General features: G+C 36.3%; 2 long non-coding RNA genes across 2 annotated transcripts; both read left to right on the top strand.

Moving 5' to 3' along the window:
• The first annotated feature begins 1,435 nt into the window (after positions 1-1,435).
• Positions 1,436-1,888, top strand: LOC131607560 (uncharacterized). Its single transcript, XR_009285338.1, has 2 exons — positions 1,436-1,553; positions 1,647-1,888. It is a non-coding gene; the product is annotated as an uncharacterized LOC131607560 (long non-coding RNA).
• A 269-nt stretch (positions 1,889-2,157) lies between these two features.
• Positions 2,158-7,606, top strand: LOC131607559 (uncharacterized). The gene is made up of 3 exons (XR_009285337.1): positions 2,158-2,349; positions 2,474-2,608; positions 4,236-7,606. It is a non-coding gene; the product is annotated as an uncharacterized LOC131607559 (long non-coding RNA).
• The last annotated feature ends 3 nt before the right edge of the window (positions 7,607-7,609 follow it).

The following is a 7,609-nucleotide window of genomic DNA, read 5'->3' as shown; positions in this document are numbered from 1 at the left end:
TAATAGTTGTATCCAAATGCACGTAACCGAACCGAATCTGTGTTTATGCACGGGTTTATTCATAATCAAATAATAAAAAGTGAAAAAGTGAAAAGTGAAAAGTGAAAAAGTAAAAAGTGAGTTGGAAAGTGAAAAGTGAAAAGTGATTTGAAAAGTGAAAAATGAGTTTCAAAAAATCAACAAAAGATATATTTTGCCCCCAAATTATTAATTTAGACTAAGATAATAAAATAGTATTTTTGTGATTTTTCAGAACAACAAATTTTTTTATATTATAAATTGTGTTTTAAACTTTTAATTGATACATGGTTGTAATTAGTTGACAATATAAAAATATTTTACGCTGTCGATGCATATCCTTTTTCTCTTTTTTATTTTAGATTTCTAAAAATAATTTCGTACATTATTTTATACTTAGAAATTTTCTTTTTATTTTTATAACCTAAAACCTTTCGTTAAAGAGGTTGAATGAGTGATTTTTTAAGTTAAGAATTGAAATTCATTATAATTTAAATTAAAATTATATTACATATGATTAAAATAATTTAGAGAAAACAATGTTTACCGTCTATTTTAGAAATAGAATCTAACCAAATAAAATAATAAAAAATAATATAATGAAAATAATTGATATATAATACATATAATAAAAATAATTGATATATTTTCTACCGTCTATTTTAGGAATAGAATTTAACAAAATAAAATAATAAAAATAATAATAATTTTAAATAAATATTTAATCTAGAATGTATGATTAAATGGTTAAATATATTTTTTATCCTTATAAATATATTAAAATTTATTTTTAATCTCTATTAAAAAATGACATATTTTAAGCTTTACAAAATTTTTATGTAGGCAGATTTAGTCCTTTTTATTTTATAAAATTTTAAAAGTTGTTTAATTACTCTTTAACTTTTAAATTTTTGAATAATTTTTATCATATATGGTTAGAATTTTATAATTTTTTAAATTGAAAAGAATTAAATATAAATTTTTAAATATCAAAAGATAATGTTAAAAGTGATGAAAATCTCGATTTAGAAATCAAAATTTTAATTATTTTTCAAGAAATATTTTAGAATATTTTAAACATATTTGCAAAATAATCATTCAAAAATACATATTAGTATAACATTAGAGATTAAAACTATATGCATAATAAATTTGTAGGATCAAAGATGACATTTTTTTATAAGAAGTAAAAATAAAATTTGATAATTTATAGATATCAGAACATATTTAACCTAGATTAAATTAAAATAAATAAACAAAAGAGTTACTCTTGAAATAAATATATCTCTCATTTTTACTTTATTTTATTTATAAAGTAATAAAATAATATTACTTAACATGCTGGACATTATTGCATAAATAAAAAAGTTATTGTTTAAGGTGAGCCTATGGCCTATATAAGCACACTCTTAAACAACATGGTAACTTAAAAACCAAAACCCCTAAAAGAAAACATTACAATAAAACGATGGAGGTGGCAAGAAAATATTCTATAACAGTGGCATTTTTGTTGGCTTTTTTTATCATTGCATCAGGTATAAAACTAATTAGTGACTTGATAGATATTTGATAAATTATTTTTCACATACAATAATGTTCTTGTTTTCATGAATTATTTGTGTATGTAGATATGGCTACAGAATCACAAGCAAGAGGAGTGAATGAGAATACAAATCAAGCATGTTCCATTGATACCGATTGTTTAATGAAACATTTTCCTTGCCCAACCAACATGGTCCCATTCTGTGTTGATGGTTCGTGTCAATGTTTTCATGAATAGTTATGTTTAGACGAGAATGATAAATAAAACAATTTCAACATATAAAATGTTTTATATTAAAATAATTACAATATCTATTATATCGAAAAACCAATGTTTATATTGGTATTAGATTGTATTTCTTTTAGAATAAAATATAAACAAGTTTTGTTTTCGTTGTGATTTTATGTTTTTCTTATGTATCTTGCTTTTTTTTTTTTTGGGCATTTCTTGTGTTTTGATGTAATATCCCATATTATGATCAAGCATGATTATGAAATATTAAGAAAATATTATGGATTAATTTGCATTTAGAAAGATTAGTTGGAGTAGAAGGAAATTGGTTAGGAACTAACCAAGTGGCAATGGTGTAAATATGATTTAGTTGGAGGGCAATTGAGACAATTAACCTTATGCATGTGAACTTAAGGCTTGTTTGGATTGATAGTGCTTCATAAATCAGATTTTTGGGAGAAAGAAGAAAGGAATAGCCATTGAAGCAAAGAGAAGGAAGAAGAACTCATGAAGCAAGTTCTATTTTCGCAACTATTGATACAGCCCCACTAAATCAGGTATATCTCTCAACTCATAACTCCGATCGTAACGATTCCGGTCCCATTGGAAAGCTAACGAAATTCCCTTCGATTTGATGTACTGATTCGCATTCATGGGTTCTGTTTTGAGGGAAATAAGCAGGTTTGAAGTAGAGTGATCCATGCTGAGTTTGTGTGTGACTGCAGCTGCGAATTTGATGATGAAGAAGGTGAACCTTTGGGCAAGAAGGGAGTTCAAAGGCTGCATTAACACCACCTAAATCTCTATTAACCCAAGGTGAGTCCCATTAGATAGGACTTGGGTAGGAATGGGGATTGATTACATGTTGAATGGGTTAGTGAGACATGCCTGAATGTGTCAGTGTTTGGATGTTTGTTGTTGCATGCTTGATTAATTAGTGCATAATGTGTTCCTTTGCTATAAGCCTTTGCATGTTGGTGGTTCTGAGTATGTACCTGTTATAAATTCGTTGGGATTAGGTTAGTGATGCAGGGAACCAATTTAGAGCAATTGGGACTGGTTTGGAACCCTCAAAATGCAGAAAATTCATTTCTGGTACAGTGTAACCGGTTACGGGTGTTGGTGTAACCGGTTACGCTGCTGAAAATGCAGTTCTGGGCCATTTTTCGTGCCCGTAACCGGTTACGGTTTTGGCGTAACCCGTTACGCTGGGTTTAAAGGGGAAAAATCAGCAAACTTCGGAAATTCATAACTTTCAGCTCGGGCATCGGAATTGCGCAAATTTTATATCGTTGGAAAGCTAGCGACATGTATTTTCCAATAGAATTGGTCCCCAAATCAGAATGTGTGATTTAATAATATTGGAACCCTACTTAGTGAACCTCTTCGGGCGAGATCCTACATTACTAATTCCCCCGAGAGCAGTTCTGTTCCGAATAGAGAATCGAATGCCTCCTTAGTCGTGTGAGACTTGTTTAAATTATATTTGATCATGTTAATGCTGTTAATGATCATGGATGTGTTGATTCTCCGTATGCGGATCATTAATTAATGCATTATATTTGAATGCTTTATGATGATAAATGCTATTATGGCTTGATGATTTGTGTGACAATGACCACTTGATTTATGTTTGTTTTGGTCAACTTTCGGATATGATTATATGCATACTTGATGGGAATGATCTGGTGTATACTCATCATGTATGTTGTGATTTTGTGCATTAACGAGTACGCAATGGGAATGATCTGGTGTATACTCATTGCGTATGTCGTCATCTTTATGTCCCCCTCCACGTGGGAATGATCTGGTGTATACTCCGTGGATGGCCGCCAATGGGAATGATCTGGTGTATACTCATTGGTGGGAAGGGATAGTTGGGCATATTCACCGCTCTCAATGGGAATGATCTGGTGTATACTCATTGATCGGTATGATATATGTGGGTACTCAATGGGAATGATCTGGTGTATACTCATCGTGTTACCTAAAGAAATGCTAGTGCTTGGTGGGAATGATCTGGTGTATACTCACCATGTACTGAAAAAGGCATTTCCTCTGGCAGGAAAACATCGGATGTTGGTACGGTGAGATAGTGATACCATATCGGTATGATCACTTGCTTATTCACCCCTAGTGATGCCACATAGGCAATATCAGTAGGTCCTCTCCGGTGGGTTGGTACAATCATGGCGACGTGATTGTACTAGCAACATCATACTTGTGTGTTGTTTGTGTGTTAATGATATCTCATTGGTTAGTCACGGGACTTCTAATGGTGATATTGTCCTTGTTGTGTATTTGTACCTGGCCGTGAGGTAAACCCCGGATCCGCGGCGGATCCGTTGATTGCATGTACCTTGTAGGACCGTGTGAACCCGTAAGATAGGGGGACTCACTGAGATTTAGTAATCTCACCCCAATCAACTTATATTTTTTTCAGGTGTGGTTTAGTAGCGTTTGGTCAGTAACAGGTTTGGACTGAAGACTTGGAAGTGGTGTTGACTCGAAGACCTCGTTGGTTTTGACATTCCGCTGTGCAAGATCCATTGAAGACTCATGTATTATGTTTCCTAGTAGAATTTCATGTTGTATTTTATATGGATCTTTCTATAACTATAGCTTTTGTATGTACTCAAATACCAATTTTTAACGTTTCATGCATAATATACTAGTCAGTTATGTATGGGGTGTTACAGTTGGTATCAGAGCAGGTCGATTCTCGGCCGAGCCATGAGACATCACTAGCAATTCCTTTTCCTCCTCTCAAGTGTGTGTTGCTAGCCTGATTTTACTGATATCTCATTCAGTTGTTGAACTTGATCAACTCATCGACTGAGTGTGAGACAGTAGGATTACGGCAGAGCCGCCACGAGGACTCGTAAAACCTGCAAGGTTGTGAACCCAAGTAGTTGGAGTGGGATGAGTAATGGATTGTTTGGATGTTTTAAGTGGATGATATTGGAGTCGTCAAGCTTAAGGAGAGCGTTTGACGCAAAGGAGTAATACCCGAACTGTCAAAGTGTGGATTGAGACAGCTAGAACCCCCAGGATTTTGATTGGACGAAGTGAAATTCTCTAAGTCTTGGTAATAGAAGGGAAATCCAAATGAGATTGAGTAGGAGCCTTGTAAGGGAGATTCTCCGAAGGTGTTGAGCTGTGAATTAGTAGGATTCAGTACTGATGATGTTGCCGGTGTTAAGTGTGTTGGGTGAGCTGATAGGACAAAATAACCTTTGGAAATGCGGATAGAGGAGTCAGACCTTTCTGTTTGTGCTAGTACGGACAGTAAATGGATGGATGAAGTATTAGATCCTGATCCAACTTGAAGTACCTTAAGTGAGAGTAGTTACCTAGTAGATGTTGGTGGAATGTATGAGTTTGGTAACTTAAGATTGGCGAAGCTTGAATACCTTGTCGGTGGAAGAGGGCATGCATTTCCGTCCTTATCATTTTGTATTTAAGTTCTAGAACTACGCTAGATGGAATATGAAATGATGTAGAAGCGTGAGATGCAGTGACCTAAGTTCTTGTTAGTTGTTGTTTGTCTGACCCCGAGTGAAGCCATAGAACTACGCTTGGCGTTGGGCGTTCAGGCGAGTAAGAACTAAGATCTATCTGGAACGTCAGTAGGATAATCGCAGTTGAGTTGGTTGTTAGGAACCATAGTATTCCTATCTGAACTGAATTATCCTTGGAATCTCATGCATGCGTGGGACGAGTGGGTACGCGCACTGCATGGTGATCCGAAGTTGAACTTCAAATCTTCGTGCTTTCCGTTTTGGCTTTCCAAGTAAGTAAACCTTGAATTGTAGCACTCTCAGGTTTTAGCATCCTGAGTAGTATGATTCGAAGGATTTGAGGAACGACGAGCCTATTGGAAGCCTGTTCAGACACTTGTCGGATGTGACTTTAGGATACGTGTGGGGATCGTTATACGCCACAGAGGTAGATTACCTGGATACATGGCCTCGGATTTGGTCCACCATGTTGGTACTACCAGATGGGTATGATGCCACAGTATCGCTATCGGGCACAAGATGCGTTAGTCATCCTTTTTCTGACGTATGTGTGACAAAGGTGATATGAAGCTCAAGGTAGAATTCTGATTTGGCACTCGTGAGACACAAATCCAAACTCTCATAAGGTATGTGGGATGAGGATCCATATGTCGTGCTCGATAGTAGAGGAATAACTAGACAGCCGATGGTGAAATGGATCAAGATCCAATACTATACTTATGGAGACCCTGAGTGATCGTGATCGCGTGAGTTAGTATCAGATTGTACCTTGGGGACGTTCTTGTTTCGTGAAGTGTTAAGTTGGAAATCTTGCATAAGTGCCTAGAGTAAGACTCATGTGCGTTCGTGAGATCCTGGTCAGCATAGTAAGTGGATATCATGTGCCATTGGCGACCGGTGATGAAATATGCGAGTTGTATCTTGTACTAGTTCGATGTGTGATGTGTCTGGTAGGGTATTGCTAGATACTTTAAGTGGAGAAGTGTTAATCTTGGTAAATCATGGACATTTTGGTCTGAGAACTGCTAAGGAGTTTATAAGAGAGATGTTCGAAGTGCAAAGTGCAATTTCTTGCACTGTGGCTACACTCTGACTGTTAGAAGCACCACAATGAAGGATGCAGCCGCCGAGGAAGTCAGTTTAGGTCAGAGGTGGAACAGACATTAGATGACTGTGTGAATGGAGTGTGGCTATGGGAGAATTGTATATCAGTAAGTCGCACGAGTTATCAGAGGTGATACTACGCTAAGAGAATGAAAGTGTACGGTTGGGTAGAAGTTGTGTAAAACTGCTAGAGTTATCATGAGCTGCAGTACGTTTCTGGAGAGTTAGTCATAACATAGTAAATGTACGCTGTGGAAATCAGTGACAAGGACGAACCTCTAAGTCAGTAAGTATTTGGGTTCAATGTCCTGAGGATGAAACGTGTACCTAAATTGTGGTAGATGAACTATATGGAATGGCAGAGTAAGTAGAAGCTTGATTCTGGAGAGTACGGAACTTCGAATAGTAGTAGTCGACGATGGATGTATATAGAGTTCTGGCACGTGTTGTAATTGGACAACTGTGGATAAGGAATTATTGCGTATTAATGGAAACTAAGTGAATTATGGATATAACGTGACTCAGAGGATTTCAAGGTGTGTGGCTTGTTGGAATCAGAGTAGCGCAACGGATCAAGGAAGAATCAGATAAGTCGGAGGTAGGAACGAACGGACTTTTGTAAGATTTTATGTTGGGATGAAAGTATCTTGCTAAGGGAAATTGTCGAAGCAGCATTTTGTTCGTTCTAGTTTCTCAAGGATCACCATAACTCGAGAGGTGTTGACAATGGACCAGCTTGGGAATACATTTTGTGGATGGCATGCGGTCCGACGTTCGTGGGTCATCAGTTTAGCTTGCAAGTCACAAGGGTTGGACTGAGTATCAGACCGTCGAAATGCTGAAGGCTAGAGAGGACATTCAGTTGGCGCAAGTTCTTTGTGGTTATGCTTTGTGTACTATGATTGTACAGGAAGACTGGTACAATGGTTACAGGTCAGTTGTTGAATTTCGTGTCTTATCAGTAGAATCTTGTTCGAAGTTGTCGAATGTCAAGGCGATAGTCGCAAGACGATTGCACCTTCGCGGTTTATGGTAACAGTTGTATAAGTAAAGATAAATTTGGAACTATCATCCTAAGACTTTAGGAACCAGAGGTTAAGACCGAGGAATTTGGAGATCACCTAATGACATTGTATGGACTCGAATGGAGAATAATTTGAAGTGTTATCGCAGAAGTGACGTGGTGGCAGAA

The sequence above is a fragment of the Vicia villosa genome, linkage group LG5 (assembly GCF_029867415.1).
Source record: "Vicia villosa cultivar HV-30 ecotype Madison, WI linkage group LG5, Vvil1.0, whole genome shotgun sequence".
NCBI lineage: Eukaryota > Viridiplantae > Streptophyta > Magnoliopsida > Fabales > Fabaceae > Vicia > Vicia villosa.
This window is presented reverse-complemented; position numbering and strand designations above follow the sequence as displayed.